This window comes from Euprymna scolopes, chromosome 44 (assembly GCF_053919585.1).
Source record: "Euprymna scolopes isolate OS-2025 chromosome 44, ASM5391958v1, whole genome shotgun sequence".
Taxonomy (NCBI): domain Eukaryota; kingdom Metazoa; phylum Mollusca; class Cephalopoda; order Sepiida; family Sepiolidae; genus Euprymna; species Euprymna scolopes.
The window spans coordinates 56,710,999-56,711,991 of NC_136525.1; positions in this window are offsets into that span (position 1 = coordinate 56,710,999).

Here is a 993-nt window from a genome sequence, read left to right on the forward strand (position 1 = left end):
GCCGATTTATATATATATATATATATATATATATATATATATATATATATATATATATACATATACAGGGGTTGGACAAAATAATGGAAACACCTTGAAAAATCTAAGAAATTTATTTTAATATGGTGTAGGTCCACCTTTTTAAGCAAGTACAGCATTAATTCTTCTAGGTATTGATTCATACAAATTCTAAATGGTTTTCAAAGGAATTTTTGCCCATTCTTCCGTTAGAACAGCCTCCAGTTCTTTTAAAGACGATGGCGGTTGAAATCTACTTCTCAGTTGAACCTCTTAAATCGACCATAAAGGTTCGATAATGTTGAGGTCTGGGGGATTGTGGTGGCCAGATAAGATGTTCTAGTTCATCAGAATGCTCATCGTGCCATTGTTTAACAATTCTAATTCATGAATTGGGGAATTATCATCTTGAAAAAGGCATCTCCACCAGGAAACAGTTCCCTAACCATAGGAAGGACTTGGTCACTCAAAATTCTCAAATAGTCGCGGCTGTTAATTCTTCCATGAAGGAGATCATTGGCACTGCAGATTTTCAAGAAATGGCTCCCCAGATCATCACAGAACCACCGCCATGCTTGACGTTTGGGAGAAGGCAGGTTGGCTCATAAGCTTCTTTGGGTTGTCTCCAAACGTACACACGGCCAGAGGTCGGAAATAATGAAAAAGAGGATTCGTCAGAGAAGATCACATTTTTTCACTGTTCTATTGACCAAGTCTGGAGGTTTCTACACCACTCTAGGCGTTTTGAAACATTGGTTTTTGATAGAAGAGGTTTTCTGATTGCAGCTCTTCCATGGAATCTAGCCTTGTGCAGCTCCCTGCGAACTGTTTTTGTAGAAACTGAGTTCTGCAGGTGCTCATTGAGTACAGCAGTGATTTTAGGGGCAGTAGTCTTGCGATCTACTCTCACAATTCGGTTTAAAGCTCGACGGTCTCTTTCAGACAGCTTTCTCTTTCTACCAGAATTTTGCTTGG